Below are 19,421 nucleotides of genomic sequence, written 5' to 3' on the forward strand. Positions count from 1 at the left end.
AGCAGGATGGAGCTGTGCTCATACCGAGGGACGGCTCGGGGACGGTGTCAGAGGGGAGGGGAAGGACAACAGGAGCAAGAAGAAAAAGTAGGGAACCAAGTATCATGCGATTTGGAGCAAAATTTCTACAGTGGGTCTATAACGTTTCCTGTCTGGGATATCTAGTGCAATTACAGCTTTTCAGAAATGATTTTGATAAACAGAGCTGCCCTGCTCAGACAAGGCATTTTGGAGGATGACGTTAAACAGTCAATAAAAGATCCCCCCCCCCCCCGAGGGTCTCTGAAGTGGAGCCAAGGCTCTGCACAGGATTTTGAATTTCCCGAGTAGCTTGTCTGCACTCAGCCAGGCAGCAGCCCTGGAGAGTCACTTAGAGGGTTTCCTGTCGGAGGAACCAGGACAAAATGTTTGTTTCGGGGCTGTCTTTTCCCGCCTCTGCACCGACCGGTATCAGCCTTCTAGTGCACGTGCTGGAATGACAGTGAGACTAATCCTGACAGTATCTCACTCACTAGACCGTGTGTCCCGGGGCTGAGCAGTAGGGTCTGATGTATAGCAGGTGCTTAGCAGTATTCGCTAAGTAATGTAAATGTGTGATGAATGGATGGTACTTTTCTCTGTAACAACAATACCTATTAAAATGCTACAATTAAAATACACTAGCACTTACTGTGCACCAAACATAGGAGTTTTTTAGCTACATCACTTCTTTTCCGCAGCGGTCCTATGTATGTAGCATTGTGAATATGCCCCCATTTTACAGATAGGGGCACTGAGGTTAAGTAACTTGCCTCAGGTCAAGCAGCTAGTGTTTGAACTCAGGATGCCTGTAGGAAATACCAGTTATGTTTGTGTAATGTGTCCATGTTAAGGACACATTGTACCCCTTCTTTAGCAACAGTGAGCGTTACAAAATAGATTAAAAGGGCTGGATATGAAGAGGGGGGAAGAAATTATCCTTCTGAGAAGTGGAGTGTCTTGTAAAAGGTGTGCCCAGGCCTGCTGAAGGGACTCGAGTCTTCAGTTCACAGGGAGCAGTAAGGTGCTGTTCACATATAATCAAAGGCTCAATGCTAGAGTCTCCTAAGACTATTAAAACACACGGAGAAATTAGGAAGATGTAAGACTTCAGCTTTTCCTTGCGTACAAAGCCAAAATTTCTTGGTTCTGGGCTCCTTAGGATAAGCGTACCGGGCCCAGGGTGTGGCTGGGGACTTGGACTGTGTCTGCGTCATGAGAACCCCAGGGGTTTGCTTTCTGTGCTCAGCCTTGTAAGGGCTGCTGCTCTCACAGTCAGTGGTTTCCTAAAGTCAAAATGAAGTTTGAAAATGAACTGTATTTGGCAAAACTTGATAATCATGCTTATTTTCCCCCCCACAAAAAATAACCCAACAAATGATCAAAATCAAAACCCATCACGTGGAAAACATCCTTCAAACTCTGCCAGTCTTAGGTGCATGAAAACTTGTGACCGTATCGATGGTCAGTGTGGACAGTGGCCCTGAATTCTGTTTTATGCTTTAATGGTGCAGAGACCAGGAAAATAAAAAATTGTGTTCAAGTGATAAGTCCATGAAAAGGTCAGGCAGCAGCACAGCCCTCCACGGACTAACCCCACGTTAGCCAGATTTTCTGTCTGTGGTGCTAACCTCTCGGCTCTGATTTGACAGCTGGTATTTCAAAGTCAGGTAATTATGAGTTACACTATGCTGGGAGTTTTCTCTCTTTTCCAGGCCAAATTATATAAGGGACAAATTTATCTCTTTTCCCAGGAATAATTAAGGCCTCATGAGGTTTTTATCACCACCCCGACCCCCAAGATAGCCTTGACCAAATTGTTTCATTCTTACCCCTTTGTGAACTGAGCCAAAGAAGACTTACTGAGCTCATCGCGAAGCTGCCCCTCGGCTCAGGGCCCTCCCATCTGGGACTGGGGGCTCCAGCCTGGCTTGAAGTCTCCTCGGGACACGGGCCTCCTTCTCACCCTTCCCCATCCCCCCTATGACAGCCTTACTTTCTTACTGTAACCGGTCCAAACAGATCTTGCTGGAGCTCCTACCCATTGGTTCCATTTGCTCCCTGGAGCTTGTCGGAATTTCTCCCCAGCCCCTCTCTGGGACCACTCCTGTGTGGGGCAGCGACGGTCTCTGGCTGCCCAGTTTTCTCCATGCTAAACTCACTCAGGCTCTTTGTCAGGCTCGTGTGCACATGAACCCAAGACAGCCATTGGCAGAGTTAGGATGCAGATATTTTTTTATTTTCAACACTTGTCTCTTTCCCCAAGCCATTCTGCAGTCCCTCTACCGGGAAATGAGTATTTCAGCCCAGTTCATTTTCCTGTCCTGCCCTTGAAGTTCAAGAAACATTTTTATAGTACTTTGTGTTATAAATTGTTCTCATGAACATCACACCATCTGTGAGGTAGGTCTTCTTGTCTCTAGTTTATGCTAGTGGAGTCTGGGGCTCAGAGAGGCTTGACGACTGGCTGGCAGGTTTTCATGAGGCTCCTCTGAGTGTGGTCCCTGGCTAGCATTAGCAGTGTCCCACTCAGGCCTTCCCAGGCCCACTGAACCAGAGACTCTGGGGCGGGGCCCAGGAATATGTGTGTATGAATTAAAATTAAAAAAAAAAATTTTTTTCAATTACGGTTGACATTCAACAGCGATCTATGTTTCACCAAGGCCCCTGTGATTCTGACCCACACTCGGGTGTAAAAACCACTGCCTCGGGCTGCGTGTGGGTCACGCAGGAATTTGTTAGATGAAAAAATAAACAAACACAAAACTTCGATGTACTTTCAACTCTTCTCCAAAACCTTTCCTAACTTCTCACTTTGAGTTGAGAGAAAGTTGCTTTCATCCTAAAAACTGAAGCCATCGCAGGCCGGCCGACGGCTGTTGGTAGATGACACATGTTGCCTTTCGTCTGTTGCAGGCCACCCCTCGGAGGAGGGCCGGAGGAAGAGACTCTCTCTGTTCAACAGGGCTGTCCACGACTCGGCCTTGGCTAAGCGAGGTAACCGTCTACACAGCGCCACCGTGTCTGCTGCCTTTCACGGCGTCTTAACGCAATAGGTGTCAGCACGCCTTTAATTCACCCACAAAGATTACGACCTGCGGTTAAAATTATGAATGACACTAACTCCAGGGATTTGAGCACCCTTTCAAACAGATGCTATTTCTACGCTGTTTCTGCACAGCCAGGGCCATTCACAACACGGGCATCCTCCGTGAGCCCTGCCAGGCCTGGACACTAGGCTTTCTATTTAATGGATCTTTTTTTTAAAATATATCTTTATTGATTTCAGAGAGAGGAAAGGAGAGGGAGAGAGAGAGATAGAAACATCAATGATGAGAGAGCCATTGATCGGCTGTCTCCTGCACGGCCTGCACTGGGGATTGAGCCCGCAAACCGGGCATGTGCCCTGACCGGGAATCAAACCCCGATCGCCTGGATCCTAGGTCGACGCTCAACCGCTGAGCCACGCCCGGCCGGGCTGGACACTAGGCTTTCTAAGGTCAGGAAGTGCCAACCGTGAGCCTGGTCTTTGATCGTCAGGTGATTTCCTGAGCCTGGGCCCACCCAGCATGGGTAGGAACTTGCCCATCATGGACCAAGGACCAGTATACTCCCTCCCTGTAGCCACCCGCTATCAAAATTATGCCTGGTCGCCACTTCCTGACTCAGAGATTAAATGCTAATTTTTCTAACAGAGCCCTTGCAGTTACCTGATGCCACTGCCTCCTGAGTTAGCAGAGGTGCAGGTAGGAATTTGAACAGGTCTAATCTTCTCCCCATAACCAGTCCAGGCCCTTGGCTGGCACCTCCTGCCAGCATCACTAGGCTCTCCCAGCTTCCACACGAAACCATCTGATTCCCGTCACTGCACCTCTGTGCCCCATTTCCCTGAGTCCTGTTTTTGGTCATACTACAAATGGGGTGACCGAGCTCGATGTGTCCCCGATGTCAGCTGGGGTCTCTTCCTTTGAGGTCTCGCTAAGATTGCCTAGTACTCCCAAGCCCGCGCTCACCACCCTCAGGATTCCTGCAAGTCCCCAGAGGGCCGTAAGAGCTCAGGGTCATCTCAGGATCACATTTGGCACAATCGTCACAAAATTCCCCCAAACCTGCACTCACGAGGCAGACTGTGTCTACGTTAGAATTTCCTGAAGCTGGGGAGCAGAGGAGGAGGGCAGCAGAGAAAGCTGGTGTCACAGTCCTGGGGAGAGAGTCAAACAGAATATCTGACTCTGCTCTTAAAAGAACAGCAGTGGGCCGTGTCACCTGCCCCAGTGCTACCGCCTCTTGCTCCATCTGGGCTCTCCTCTCTCCTCCTCACTCCCTGCAAACTGTGCTTTGTGGAACCTGAGTGTCTCCACCTCCACCACCAAAGAGCTGTGTGAGCACAGTGAGGTTTCCTAAATCAAGCCAGTCCCTCCTCTGAGAGGTTTTCTGGAGCCGGCAGGTGGTCCCGCCGACTGCGCAGGTCCAGGCCGGCTCTCCCCTCGCTCTGCTGTGTCTCCTCTGTAGATGCTCAGAACAGGACCATGCCCTGCCTGCTGCTTCTGCACTTCCTCCAGAGGAACAACCTCATCACCATCTGCTCGGTGGTGGGAATCCTCGTGGCCGCACTGCTGTTGCTGCTCATGTTTACCATATACACCAGGAAGAAACAGGCACTGTGAGTGGCTCTTAGTTTTCACCTTCCTCCCCAAAATTCATGGTGTTTGTCCCAGGGTTGCCCAGAGCCCCCTGCAGGTCCTGGGTAAGGAGGAGGGCAGGGACTCCGGGCCTGGTGGTACAGCATCTCCTGGCACACTTCTGAAGAGCACAGGTAACTCAGCTGTTGGGTGTGTTTTTTTAATTAAGATATTTTATTTTATTTTTATTTTTATTTATTTTTTGTTAGAGAGAGGAAGAGAGAGGAAAAAACATCAATCGTCTGCCTCCTGCACCCCTCTCTCCCACAAGGGATTGAACCCGCAACCTGGGCCTGTGCCCTGACCGGGAACTGAACCGGCAACTCTTCGATGGGCAGGATGGCGCCCAGCCAACTGAGCCACACTGGCCAGGGCCCAGCTGTTGATTTTTAGGCCCTGCCTTGGAGGTTTTGATGCATAGCCAGGTTTCAGGATCTCCGGTCAGGGTCATGCTGGCCTCTAAAGTCCACTTAGCTTAGGCCACACCTATTCCCATAGGAGGGCTACTGAGAGAGGAGATGGTACAGCCTCTGGCTGAAAGACCAGAAAATAGGAATGGGATGTAGGAAAAAAAGGAACGGTACAGTAAGAGGATGGGAGGGATAAAGCCGGGAGATGACAGCAGGGCTTATTCCTGCGGGTACAGGATAGTGAAAGACGGCTCTACTGGTTGGTAAACGCCCCTTCCCAGAACCTCCCACAGACTTTCCAGTCTTCCCCAGGGTCCTGCAAGTGGGGGTGAATGCCTGGCCCAGCAGTGGCCACTTTGACTGGTGAGTGCCTGTGTCTCAGTTATTAAATACTTGGATTAACCCCCTGAGTGAGAGGGCTCAGGCACAGTGGAACTCCCATGAGCAGCACTAGACAGGAAACCATTTACAAAATCTTGCATATGTAACATGGTACCTTGAAATTATGTGCCTTGTTCTGCATCCCTTGGGACACACATTCCTGAGCACAGCTCCCTGCAGGCCCCTCCGGTCCTGTCCGGCACTGTGTTGGGTGCTCAGCTGGTCCACAGTAAGTCGGCCGTGCTGTGGAAAAGGGGTGAAGTGTCCCTCCCTTGTCCTGCCCACTCTTTGATTCTGACACTACAGTGTTTAAATCCCCACCCCACAGCCCGGCACTGCTTTCCCTAAAGATGTCCCTTAAAATGACACGGCTCCTGGGCCAGGAAAGCCGTGTGGGCCAGCCACCACCACCTCCCGGCCAGCTTCTCCTCTGAGACGGGAATGGGGCCTCTGAGGCAAACGGGAGCCCAGAACGGGGCAGGAGCTAGAGACAGAAGATTGAAAGAGCTGGAAACAAGCCTGACCCACTTCCCAGCTCTGATGGGGGCTAATCCATCAGATTGGCCATTTCCCTTCCATGCCTCTTGGGGGGTATCAGAAGAAAGGGCCAAGACTGTGGGTACATCCTACAGAGACCCACCAAAGCTGTGGGGAGCCTGAGCTGTGAGAACATGGGGGGCAGGCGCTGCCCACAGCAGAGGGGAAGGGGAATCCTCGCCCCTCAGCGAGTGCACATAGGAATCCCTAACTGTACACTCTGCAATGTGGGTTTTGTGTCTTGTTTCAGATATCGGCCGGCAGGCATGACATATAACATTTTCATAATGGGTGGAAAGACTTGGTGGCAAAAGTCTCCAAAAAAGAACACGAAAAACAGCGCGGGAAAGCAGAAACTGCTGAACTTCGATTCCCTCATAGACACCTGCAGGCCTGCCAAGCGCACTCAGTCCGCACACCTGGACAGACAGCCGGGTTGCTGGCTGTGAGGCGTTCTCTCCCAATGCTTACCTCCTTGTCAGCTTGGGGGGCCCAAGACAAAGTGTTCCCCGCAGGTGCTTTGGGTGGAATGGCACTGTGACCAGTGCAGGGGACTTGGGGTGTTTACCCGAAGACAAACCTGACAAACACTGGGCTTCTCTGTTGACTCATTGATTCAGTCATCCGTTGAACAGGCATTAACCAAACACCTAGTACCTAGACGAGATCAAAATACACGAGGCAACGTGGGGTCAGGCGTGGCCCTGGCACGTTTCTGAGATGGCAGCGGGCTGGCCAAAGCTCTCGGGTGGCCAGTTAGGTCTCTGTGTTCTGAGGTTGGGGGCCCTCCTGTGGGTGTTGGGTGTCGAAGGAGCCAGGAGCGTGGTCCTGCTCAGGTAGCACTTGCCCCCTAGAGCATGGAGGGTGGCAGGGTCAGGAGAGGGCCCCAGGGCTGGGACTGCAGTGACTCGGGAGGACCTGCCCTGCCACCCCAGTGGCACAGGGGCCCCCAGCCATGTGCTCTGGCTTGACCTTAGGGGAGGCTCACTCTCCTGTAGCACCAGGCAGGGTCCAGAGGGGCAAGGACAGGGAGATTAGAAGTCAGAGGAGGGAGGTGGGGTGCAAGGAAGGGGCGTGGAAATTGGCCCAAGATACACACATGAGGGGCGAGGGGGTGGGGGTGCAGAGAGGGAAAGTTGGATGGGAATGGGGGGGGAATTGAAGTGGAGAGGGGGAGGGGTGTAGAAAGGGGAGGGGGAGGGGTTTGGGATAATGGTGCTGGGAGGAGTGGGAAGAACAGGGCTGGGGAAGAATAGAGTGGGAGGGTGGGGAATGGGGTGTGGGAAGAGGAAGATTTGGGTGCAGGAGAGCAGAGCAGAGCAACGGGGTGTGGAGAAAATGGAGAACTGGAATGGTATGTGGGGGGCAGATTTGAAAGGAGGAGGGGTAGGAACAATGGGGGCAGATAAGGTAGGAGGGGTGGGGAAGAAGAAAGGGGTGGGAATTGGGTGATGCCAGAGGGGTGGGAGGGGAGAGCCCCTCCCCATTCAGCATCAAAACGGCTGTTATTTATTGAGTACTGGTCCCCCCTCAAGCAGGGGTTTATTGGGCACCTCCCTGTGCCAGGCACATGCCCTGGTGGCAAACACACCCCGACTTACCGGGCCTCCCAGAGCCCTCTGCTGGAGGTGGACCTGTGTGGACCTGCCCTGGGCCTCCGTGATCACCCCTTTAGAGTGAGGAGGGGATGACCTGTCCCATATCATTGACGAGCAATCTGAGGCCAAAGAGGGAGAGAGACAATGTTCCATGAGAGCGGCTGCCCCCCGGGTCTCCAGGTTCCTGTCCAGGGCAGGTGCTCCTAGAGGGAGAGGTGGTGACGAGTGTGACCAGTTCCACCCGACATCCAACTGCCCCAGATCTCACAACTGCAGGCGTTTCCCAGGCAGGGCCCCTGGGAAGCTGGGCGCAGCTGGGCCCGGCTGGACCCCTTGACCACCTCGGGGCCTCAGTTTCCTCATCTTGGCAATGGGGGTAGTAATTTACCTCCTTCACAAGGCTGTTGGGTGATTTATTCAGCAGTAAACCTTTATTGAGCATTGGCTGTGTGCCCGGCATGGTCCTGGGCTGGGTGCTGGGGACACCATGGGGAGAGGACCAGTTGAGCAGCCTTCCTGACAACAGGTTGCTGGTGGCCCCCTGAGCTTGGGATGAGATGCATCTGTCAGGACTTGGGTATGCAGCAGACACACCATAAATACCCAATTTTTCCTTCAGCTCCTGACAGGTTGTACCCCTACCCTCATCTCCTCCTTATCTGGACCTTTTGGAACCCCAGACTTGAGAGTCAGCCCACCCTCCTGTCGGCCCCCCACCCCTGCCTCAGGCTTCCGTTTGAGTCTCCCATCACTGGCAGGCCCGTTGGCAGCCGGCCCTGAGCTGTCTTCCATGTCCCCCTTTCTCAGTCAAAGAACTGGCCCCTTTGCTCCCTGTTTGCCTCACACTGAGGGCTTCCACCTTCAGTTCAGCACTTGGTCCAGCAGGCTGTCCCTGGCTTGGTGCAAGGGGTTGCAGGGCCCAGCCCTGTGAAGGTTCTGGGCTCCCTTTGAGCCAGGAGAGCCCAGGCAATGCCGCTCATTAGCTGCGAAACCTCAAGCCTCAATTGCTCTATCCGTAAAATGGAGCTAGCCTACTTTGTGGGGATGTTGTGAGCATTAAATGCACCTTAGCTCACGCCACACGTGGTAGTACTTACTATCGATGAATCAATAAATCCTAGTTCTCATTATTCCATAAAACTTTGGCTCTTTGCCTGCGCAGCATTCTTTCCCCTCCTTCCAGCCATAGTCTCTGGCTTCCTTGGGGTTCTCAGTGTGGTGTGGTGGGCATGTGACCTGGTCGTAAGCCACTCTCACATCCCATCCACTAGCTTCAGGGACTGGCTGGGGGATGGAGGTGTGATCCTCTCAGCCAGTGAGCTGTTTGGGGCTCTTGCCGGGGATACTTAGAGGTCCTTGCTCCTTGAGTGGGATTGGAACCACAGGGAGAAAACCTGTCTGAGAATGAAGCCAACAGGTGGCTTTAGGAAAAGCTTGCTCAGGGCTCAAATGTTGGCCAACAACCCTGGGGCTTCCTCCATCCATGCCGTGTTTATTGAACACTATCGTGTATCATGGAACGCCAGTTGCTGGGGATGCAGCCAGGAACAAGATACTCCCCACCTCACAGAGCTCACAGTGCTGTCCCAGGGCCTTTGCACTTGCTGGTCCCTCTGCCTGGAATGCTCTTCCCCCAGTATCTCCACTGCTCCCTCCTATACCCCCTCAAGCCTTTACTCACAGGTTATTCCCTCAGTGAGGCCTCACTCTGACCCTTTGCTCCAAATCACATGCTCACACAGCTCCGCTCCCCTTTCCTGGTTTATTTCACTCCTCGGCACTTGAAACTACCTCATATATTACACAATACTCATTTATTGGTTACTTCTCTCCGTCATTAGGATGTCAACTCCACAAGGGATGGGATTGCACCTGTATTGTTCACAGCAGATCCCTGCTGCTTAGAAGAGAGTCTGGCACAGAGTAGGAACTCAGTGTTAAATAAATAGGGGGCCCCCAAAAGATGATCTGAAAACCGTGACACTGTGACATTTGTGACGCTGTTAATGCGGTTTGTGTGCTTAAGGAGCCAGCCATCTGATGAACCCCAGGGGAGGGCACAGCATGTGGCTGCTGAGGACAATTGATTCTCTTCTGACTTAAACTAAATTGGATTAAAAAATTGGGGGCGGGGGAGGGGAGAGAGGCGTCACCTTCAACCTTTAAGGCCCTGCGTTGAGCTTGGAAGGATGCAGAACTTGAGAGCTGTCACTGGAGGGCGCAAGGGAGCCCCTTGCTGCCCTTGGACAAGTACTCACTAGCACTGTGAAAAACGGGAAAGTCCAGGCCCTGGCCGGAGCACCGTCTGGTTCCTGGTCAGGGCACATATGGAGACAACTGATTGATGTTTCTCGCTCTCTCTCAATCTCTCTCTCCCTCTCTTCTCCCTTCCTCTCTCTCTAAAAATCAATAAAAACATATCTTTGAGTGCGGATTAAAAAGGGGAGGGGCGGAATCCAGAGATGATGCTAATGTGATGACAGTGGCAAGAGTGAGGTGCTTGCTCTGAGGCCTGTTCTCATGTTCACAGTGGCTCTGTGAGGTACGTACCATTTCCTCGATGAGGAAGCCAGGACACAGGTCAAGTAACCTGCTCAGCAGAACCAGAAAAGAACAGGAAGGGAAACGTCACCATTGTCTGGCCACTCAGAGGAAAGGTAGGTGAGCTGCTTGGCTGAAGACACTCAGTTGGGAAAGAAATGAGGAAGGGTCTTTGGGGCAAGGGGATCGTTGGGCTGAGGTGTGAGGTCTCCCCCCCCAGCCCACCTGCTGCAAGTTTCCATGGCAGTGGCCTGGTGTCCTTTTAACTCTGGAACCAAATCTGGCCCTCACAAAGGTAGGTGAAACTGACACAAATCCCCACCCTGCCCAGTTTGAGGCTCGGAAGGCTTCCTGGAGGAAGCCACTTTTAATCAGAGACCTGGAGGAAGAGGAGTCAGGCGGTAGAAGGGGTGAGGGAAGAGAGTTCAGGCTGGGACATAGTGTGGGCAGAGGTCTGGGGGTGTAAGAGTGAGCCATCAATTTCTTCCAAGACTGTTTATCTGTCTGGAGTGACTATTTACCGAAACCCACCGGGGACAAATGCACCACAACTTTCCCAGCCCACGTTTCCACCTGTTTGCTCTTTCCCCTGAACTTTCAAAAGACACATCCACCTATCTCTTCCACTTTGGCAGAACAGGGGGCCTTATCTGCAGGCCCATCTCACAACTGTCTGGGCTGTGTAGTTTCAGGAGGCGGCCTCTGGGACAGGAAGGGGCGAGAGGGCTGCTGAGCCAGTGCTTCTCAGATGCTGAGAGTCCCCTTCTCAGGCCTGACCACCCAAGACTGGAAGCCCCAAACCTGCTGCCCTTTGGGTGCCCCACCCACATGTAGCCTGCTCACCTTCCAGGTCTCTAGGAGTCTGGCTCACAGAGAGCTACTTTGCAACCAAGGTTTTCTCTTCCTCTGTCTACCCAAGGTGGACTGTGGGGCATCTGTTAATTAACCTCTCTGGGCTTCACTTACCTTATCCGAAAAATGGGTTAAATTGTAAACTGCTTACAGCGTTGTCTGGCACATAGCAAGTGCCCGGTAAGTGCTAGTGTTATTACCGCCGTAGATTAGGTGGTTCTGATGCTGTTGTTGCTCTCCACTTAGCCTGCTGGGCATTCTTCTCTCACCACCCCAAGAAAGGAGGACCCAGCATGGAAACAAAGAGAGTTTTTTTCTGCATCCTGAGTTCCACAGTGCCTGTGGGGAAAGGGAAGGCTTCCAACAAAAAAAGTTTTTTTGGAAACCTACATAGGAGAAAAGTATCCCAACATGGAGCCCAGAAACATAGATGTCCTGAATGAGGAGAGGGAGTCTCAGTGAGCTGGGGGACAGCAGAGATGACGGGAGAGGACCCTCAGGAAAGGAGATCTGGGGGCAGCATGGAGGAAACATCAGGCAGGTTGGGGAGCTCAGCCCACTCACCCAGCATAGCAGGACCCAGAGAAGAAACATTCTCAGGGTCTCAACAGTGGGCCCAGGACAGCCCCACGCAGGTCCCCAAGGCCCCGCGGGTCCAAGAGGGCAAGAAGTGGGGATGAGAGAGCCCCCAGAAGCCTTAGGGCACCGCAGGGAAAGATGAGGTGAAGTGGCCGCTAAGCCCAGGGGCTGGCTGTGCAGCAGAGACGCTCCTCAGGCCCGAGGGAGCAGAGGCGAGGTGTGGCCACCTGGTCAGAGCGTGGGCAGGTTCCATCACGGTGGTGGGCAAGTGTGAGGGAAGGGAAGGAGAGATGGCGAGGAAGTGGTTGTGGCCAGAACAGGAGGCAGTGATCGGCCGTGTGCAGTGTGAGGGGAAGGTCCGAGGTGAGGCTGGGCTAGGGCAGGGGGTGCATGGGCCCTAGGAATACCCTGTCTCCGTGTCTTGATATGACCGATATGACTGACCCCTCTCAGAATCTTTCCCTGACACTGTCCAGGCTGCGCAAGGCTCCCCTAGGGATGCGCAGTGCCCAGGCTTCTGCCATCCCAGCCCCGCCTCCCTGAGGACTCAGCCTGTGAGCCATTTGAGGGCAGAGACAGAGCTGGCATTGCTGCCCAAGGCCTGTGTGACGCCTGGCACACAGGAGGCGCTCAGAACCTCTGAGGTTTGAACCTACCCAGTAGGTTTCTCCTCCGTCTTTAACCTGCTTGCGAAATAAACAAATCACTCTTGCGGGCAGGTCAGCCAAGGCAGGCCTCCGTCTGTGCCCCCTTGGGAGGGGAAAGTGGGGCATTCTAGTTTCCAGTGAGTCCTGGGGATCCCCCTCCCACTGTGCTATCCCACCTCCCATTCTGGTGCACACAGCTCCCCTCTGCCTCCCCCCAGGTTTGGGGGTTGCTGTTGGAATCGTCATTCCTGTATAACCCCGGCCTGCAGCTAGTCCCGGTCCCCCTCTTGCTGGGGCGGGCACTGGTGGCCCCGGAAACTCCCTCTGCCCTCCCAGGAACACGTGGCCTGCAGTTTTCCTTGAACGCAGCACTTTGTGACTTACACGTAAGCTTCAAACGCAGCCCCCTTTCCTGTCTTTGCATCAAGGAAATAGGTTGAGCTTCAGAGAAACACACTGCGAAGGGAGGACCAGGCCTTCCCGCCCGGGTCCCTGCCCTGCTTGGGCCTCTGCTCCGCGGCTGGTGTCCAGGTGAGTGGCCATCCTTCAGCCTTCTGCCTCTGTCCTGCCAGCATAGCACCCCAGGGGGCTCTGGGGTAGCTGGCAGGAAGGGAATAAGTCCTCCCTCTGTGAGAGGCCCTGGTGGGGTGGGACCTCCTTACATGCCTGGACATGTGGGGGCGATTAGCCGGCAGGAGCCTCGGTGGGCTGGTGGGGCTTGGGCTACAGAGAAACCTGAGTTGGTTTCTTGGGCCCCAGTTCTTCATCTAGAACCAACTGTCTGTCAGCATTGGGGACCAGGGACCTTGCAGGTGGTCTGTTTATCTTGACATCCATCTGCACATCTCCGGGTAAGCCATCTTAGATGGAGCAGCAGCTGGCCACCGTCCCCAGGGGTGGCCTGGGTCTGGTGGAGGAGAGAGAGTCAGGAGGCCACTGGGAAGAACCAGGAGGGCAGCTGGTCTGGGATGGGTGGTGTCGAGCTGCAGAAGGAAGCAGACATGGCTTGTGACCACCCCGAGGGAAACAGCTCCCCTTCCAGAGGCTCAGCCAGGCGGTAGTGTCCCGGAGACACACAGATGCCTGCTCCGTCCCTGGCCTCCTCCGAGTTAGTCAGGGCGGCATCCTTGGTTCCAGGAAGCAGAGAAACCTCCAGACAAAGCTCTGGCCTCAGGCCCCGTGTGACTCAGCGGGGCTGTGAACTTGAACAACAAAATGCTGGCAAGTTCCCTGAGGGTCCAGGGTAGACTGTAGTCACTTGTGGGCAGCTTGGATTAAAGTGAGGCCCAGAGAGGCAAAGGAGTACGTGGCTTGAATCCTGCTCAGTCACTGTGTCCTCGGCAAGTAACTTGGCCATCCCGAGCCTGTTTGTGCATCTGTTACATGCAGATGTAAATATTGGCACCTAGTAGGTGCTTGGCTCCTGACTGTTGGGTGAGAGGTTGGGGAAGGTGTCCCAGGCCGGAAAAGGTCTTGGCAGGAAGGAACAGGGGTTGTGTCGTGAGCAAGTCAAGACGATCTTCATTACTCTTATTTCCGCCAGGGAAGCTGGCACACAGTAGGTGCTTAATAAAGCTTTGCTGAGAGATTAGGGTCAAGGACTCCAAGGGTGGGAAGTCCTCGGGTGCCCTATGCCAAGGCTGTTCTCCTACCAGCGCAGAGCTGCTTGTCTCTTTTCTCACCTGTCCTCCAGCCTCACACACCCAGCCTGGCAGGGACACTGGGCAGCAGGCAGCCTGGCTGGAGTTTAAGTGTACACTCTGGAGCTGAGAGGTCTAGAGTCAAGCTGGCTCTGCCACTGACTGTGTGTGCTGTGTGACCTTGGACAAGCCACATGACTTGTGTGCTTCAGGTCCCAAACCCACCAATTCTTTACTCCCAGGGTTCTTGCAAGGATTAGGTGAGTGAACATGTCTAGGGTGCCTGGCACATAATAGGTGCTATAGAAGCATATTGCTATAGTTGATCTTTGAAAAAAATGGGGCCGAAGGGTGTTGACCCTCTGCACAGTCAGAAATCCATGTATACCTTTCGACTCCCCAGTCATTTCTCTGCATCCACGGGGGATTGGTTCTAGGACCCCCGGAGAGGCTCAAGTCCCTTAGATAACATGGCATAGAACAATGCATACAGTTGGCTCCGTGCACCTGCAGATTCCCAACCGCGGATCAGAAATATTCTTTTCCACTGCAGTTGGCTGAATCCATGGATGCAAACCTGGAGATGTGGAGGGCTTACTATATAGTTATTGAAAAAAATCCGTGTTTAAGTGGACCCAGGCAGTTCAAACCGGTGTTGCTCCAGTGTCGACTATAATTTTAATGATCATTACTAGCTCTGGGTGGTCTTGGGCTCTGGACGTCACAGCTCCTAGACTTTCTTGGGGCTACAGGGTGGGGCCAGACCTCTCCAAGTGACCCCTCCCTGCCCCAGCCACTAGCACAGGCTTAAGGCCCCACAGCATTGGTTCTCAACCGGAGCCAATCTTGCCTCTCCCAAATCCCCTGGGAATGTTCTATAAAGGGGACATTTAATCAGGACCCAAGCAGGAGTTTCTGGCATGTAGGACATGTAGGCCAGGAATGCTGCTGAATACCCCACAGTGCCCAGGACAGTACCATACTGTCCCCACATCTCAACTAGGCTCCGCTCTCCCGACTCATTCCACTTTTCCCATCTTTCTCCCTTTACAGAGCTTGATACTGAGAGAGGGAAAGCTCCTTGCTAAGCTCACACGACCCTTAAAGCCCAGGCAGCAGAGATTGGGGTGGGGGAGCGGTCTCATGGTATTGCTCAGTCATTCAAGACACTTGGAGAGTCTGTGGGTGTGAGGACATGCCCTTGGCCCCCACCAGCCTGGGCCCTGACAGTCAAATGCACTTCAAGGTGCAGCCCCCCTAGGGCAGCCTGAGGTCTGTGGGGATGTGGCACCCAGCTCAGCGCCGAGGATTCTGCCATCTAATGAACATTCACTAGAGGGGTTAATGCTAGCCGCTGGGTGAGGGAGGCCCGGGTTCAGATCCTGACTGCCATTGCAGGCTGCGTTATTCCCTTTGCGACTCAGTTTCTTTAGCTGAGGAATGGGAATAGCAGTTCCCAGGGAATGCAGTTAAGGCAAGGGTTGGACTAAAAGGATAATGCTCGGAAGAGGTACAGGAGAGTCCCTGGCACAGAGGCGTTGTTGTTACCCGCGTGACACACATTTACTGGGGAGAAGCAGGGGCAAAGTGGAAAACAAGACAGCTGTAGCCTCTGCCTTGGGGAGCTCAGCTGGTCAGAGACAGAGGAGCAGACAGACAGTGGTCTTATGCAGCCCCCAGGGCTGCCATGTGGGAGGATGGGCCCTGGGAGAGCAGAGGAGGTGCCTGACTTGGCCTTGGGAGGAAACTTCTGGGAGGAGGGGACAGCTGAGGGGACCTGCAGCATCTGTCCAGGAGAAGGCTGTGGGTGCTGTTCTTGGCCGAGGAAATAGCCTGTGCAAAGGCTCCTCCGGGTTGGCTCCTCCATTGGTGGAGGAAGCCTCTAGATCCGTTCCCTCCTCTCTCCTAAGGAAGCCCCCATGGCCCCTCATCCCTCCCCAGGGTGCCAGGTTCCAAGGACCCGCAGAGGTGTCTCCACCCATCACAGCAGGCTGGGTGAGAGAGGCCCAGGTTGGTGGCCTCTGCGTACCACAAATATGTATTGGGCACATATTGTGTACCTTGCTGGTACAGGTAGGGGAACAACAAAGTCTCCACTCTCCCAGCTCTTAACATTCTATCATTTCATAAAATGGGTCATATGTCAAAGATCATATGTCAACAAGTTGATACATATATCCCATTTTTGGTGGTGAAGAACAATAAAGCCGAGACAGGGATGGAGAAAGAAGGGAAAGCAATTTTGTTTTTATTTTACTTTATTTCTCACCCAAGGATATTTTTTCCATTGCTTTTCAGAGCGAGTGGAGGGGTGGCGGGGGGGGGGGAGAGAGAAAAAGAGACATCCGTTGGTTGTCTCCCGCACTCGCCCGGACTGGGGCTGGGGATTGAGCCTGCAACCGAGGTACGTGCCCTTGACCGGAATTGAACCCAGGACCCTTCAGTCCGCAGGCTGACACTCTAACTACTGAGACAAACCGGCCAGGGCAGGGGAGATGATTTCAGAAAAGGAGTTCAGGAGGATGGGCCTTGGGAGAGCAGAGGGGTGTGTGTGTGATATTTAGGCCAAGACCCAAAGGAACTGGATGCTAGGTGTCTGGGCTGAGGGAACAGGTAGTGCAAAGGCCCTGAGGTTGGGCCAGATGTGACTTGTTCAAGTGACCTGAACAAGTAACGTAAGGAGGCCTGTGTGGCTAGTGGGGAGGGAGGGAGTTCGAGGAGGTGATGGGGCAGATTTGGGCTTTAGCCCTGAGTGCGGTGAAAGTCCTGGCAGGGGGTAAGTAGAAAAGGAAGTGACAGCACAGGGGAGGCCAGGGTCCCCGCTGGTGCTTGGCGAGCCCGCTCTCAGGAATCCCCAGTCCCTTGGTGTGGGGCACCTTTGCTGGCCTCATTTTCCAGATGGGGTCTGGTGAGCTTAACTTACGCTCAAGACCACACCTGCTTCTGTGCAGTAGATTCATGATTCCATGATGCAAATCTGATGCCCCGGTGTCAGGAAAAAGATAGGGAAGAGCCTGTTGCCACCCATGGCACCATGCTGATTGCTGTCCTTGTGACTTATAATGAAACAAAGGTGGCATTTTGTTGACTGACAAATGCCTGTCCTGCCTCTGTGGTGGTCACAGGGGGTCCCATCATGGCCTGTGGACAAAGGAGCAGAAAAAGTGGCTCAGGGGAACTTGGGGCCCTGGGCAGAGGCCTGGGGTCAGTGGAAGGAAGCGTGGGCAGTGAGCCTGGGCCCTCATTACATCAGTACCCTGGGTGGGAGGGACACTTCCGGCGTCTGGCTGAGGCGTGTGGAGCCTGTAGGCCTGGCTGGGGCCACTCCCGCCCTGTGGCAGGTCCAGCTGGGTGATTCCCTCTGCAGCCTGTCTCCCCTCTGGGCACTCTTGATGGGCATTTAACTGGGGCTTTTGGTGCTCAGAATATGGTGTGTGGGACAATAGACCTTGCAGACCCTGCTACATAGCTTGGGATTGAACAAAGCCCAAAGGGTCCTTCCCTGCAGGGCTCCTCTGAGCCTTTATTATTTGTTTGTTCATTTGTTTGGTTTGTATTTTAGATTCCACAGGTAAGTGATATCATGCAGTATTTGTCTTCCTGTGTCTAACTTACGTCACTTAGCATAATGCTCTCAAAGCCCATCCGTGTTGTTGCAAATGGCAGGGCTTCATTCTCTTTTATGGCTGATATCCCCTTGTCATATGTATGGCATCTTCTTTACCCATTTACCATCCGTGGATGGACACCCAGGTTGCTTCCATCTCTTGGCTACTGTAAATAATGCTGCCGTGAACGTGGGGGTACATATGTCTTTTCAAATTAGTGTTTTCATTTTCTTCAAATAAATACCCAGAAGTGGAATTGCTGGGTCATGTGGCAGTTCAGTTTTGATTTTTTGAGGAATCTCCATACTGTTTTCCATAGTGGCTGCACGAGCCTTTAATATGCTAATATGCTTCTCAAAAGGTATGTGATCAACTTGACCCTTTTCTCCTTTGCAGTGTGTTTGGGGTGTCAGTTCTCTCTGGAACAGATATAATTTAACCCTGCCTGTACCCCAGGAGGATGCTGGAATGGTGGAATTTCAGCCAGATATATCTGGCCAAGCATGAAAGTTTCCTCCTCTTCATCTCCTGGGCTGGGCTGTGAGAACCAGGCGGGTGTCCCTGGTCCCTCGGTGGAGCTGCACACTCTAGGAGGGCAAAATTAGGATCTCTGACCCACCAGGAGCTCCCGTGATCAAGGGGAGGCTGGCTGGGGCCAGCCCGGGCAGACCCAGGGTGGGGGAGTCTCATGGTGGGTGTGCCTCCTGTGAGAGCCATGGAGTCTGCTGGGACACAGCTCAGGAGAGAAACATCTGGTCCCCCTACCCAAGGATGGGGGCACACAGGAGGCTGCGGACTGGCCAACTCCTGTGAAAGCTCTTGTTGCTATTGGCAGTGAGACAGGGAAGTTGGGATAAAACTGAGAATGCACAGGGAACGCTCCTGTCTCTGGGACACCTTGGCCCTGGACTGAGTCCCACGGGCCAGCCTCTCCCCACCCCGGCTTCTGCAGGAACTGCCTTCAGCTACCCAGGCTGCACCTGCGGCCGCTGTGCTCAGGGAGGAGCTTCTTAAACTGTGTTGCTGACAGTTTCCTACCACAGTTTCCTGCCCAGAGACAAGATTCACTACCCCCACCCTTCAAGATTCACTACTACCACCCTTCTCACCGTCCCCGGACAGGCCCCCGCCTTGCTGCCTCGTCCTGTGCCCTTTATGGGGAGCAGCTCTATGAGTCTGTGAGGCAGGGCTGGTTGAATTGGGGAAGTGGAGAGGAGTGGGGAGGGTGGGTCCAGTGGAGGGCACTGCATGGATAAAAGTTCGGAAGTGAATTTGAAGGAAAGCTAATAGCGCAGCCAGGCTGGATAGAGGAGTTTGGTTAGAGTCATTGAAGTAGGCAGAAGGGAGCCACAGTAGGTTCTTGAGCAAGGGAGGCCTTGGGAAGGAATTGCCTAGAAGCAACTTGCAGACCCCTGAGCTCAGTTCCTGTGGGAAACAGACTGTGGGGTTCAGCCAACCACAGGCACCATGCGAGTTAGATATGGATCTCAGGTTTTATTAATAGAAATGGGTAGAGATCAAAGGAGGTGGTGGCAACACAAACCAACTTCAGGAGAGAGATCTGGACTGGGCAGGTGGGTGTGGCAGCATGTGTAGCCACAGACAGGACGGCCCAAGTAAAGGAACCGGGGTTGGGGAAGGGGAGAAAGGAGCAACGATCAGAGAGGGAGGGGGCAAGCCAGGGAGTCATCAACGACCCAAGAGAGCCATGATGGTCAAGCAGGAGGGGGGTCACTAGTGTCCCTCACTCAGGGGCCTGGTACCCAGGAGGGCACTCGGTGCTCGCCCGGCACCCTCCAGAGGTGCTCCCCGGAGCCTGGAGATCAGCTTGAGGTGGGCAGACTGAGGTTGGATGGGAGGGTAGGAGTCAAGAAGGGAGCAGGAATGTAGACAGCCCTCTGTTTCCTATTTCGGTTATTTTTAGTTCC

Source organism: Miniopterus natalensis, chromosome 13 (genome assembly GCF_054644295.1).
Source record: "Miniopterus natalensis isolate mMinNat1 chromosome 13, mMinNat1.hap1, whole genome shotgun sequence".
Taxonomy (NCBI): Eukaryota; Metazoa; Chordata; class Mammalia; order Chiroptera; family Miniopteridae; genus Miniopterus; species Miniopterus natalensis.